Source organism: Sinocyclocheilus anshuiensis, unplaced genomic scaffold (genome assembly GCF_001515605.1).
Source record: "Sinocyclocheilus anshuiensis isolate Anshui unplaced genomic scaffold, SAMN03320099.WGS_v1.1 C31385993, whole genome shotgun sequence".
In the NCBI taxonomy this organism is placed as follows: domain Eukaryota; kingdom Metazoa; phylum Chordata; class Actinopteri; order Cypriniformes; family Cyprinidae; genus Sinocyclocheilus; species Sinocyclocheilus anshuiensis.
Window position 1 is genome coordinate 1 of NW_015594583.1, and position 351 is coordinate 351.

A 351-nucleotide genomic window follows, 5' to 3' on the forward strand; every position below is an offset into this window, starting at 1 on the left:
CTGTGAATGGGTCAACCAGAGAAGTGGCCCAGTGGCATCATGAGCTATTTTCTGAAAGCTCTATAAGTTTATCACTATTGCCATGACAACGAAAAATGAAAATTAGCATATGACTGGCAATTTTCTGAAAGATCTATCAATTTATCTTGCATCAGACGGTCTCTACCTCTGGGTTACCCAAAGAGAGGGCCCAGTGGCCTAATGGATAAGGCATCAACCTCTGGAGCTGGGGATTGTGGGTTCAAGTCCCACCTGGGTAATCTTTAAGGGGTTTCATTTAAATTGGCTGTGCAAGAAATTCCAGGATGATAAGTTTAGTGACATTGTAGCCATGAGAATAAACCAAGAACT

The 351-nt window shown here is 42.2% G+C and overlaps 1 non-coding gene across 1 annotated transcript; it reads left to right on the forward strand.

Annotated features, from left to right (window-relative positions):
- The first annotated feature begins 187 nt into the window (after nucleotides 1-187).
- trnaq-cug (transfer RNA glutamine (anticodon CUG)) lies at nucleotides 188-260 on the forward strand. Its single transcript has one exon. It is a non-coding gene; the product is annotated as a tRNA-Gln (tRNA).
- The last annotated feature ends 91 nt before the right edge of the window (nucleotides 261-351 follow it).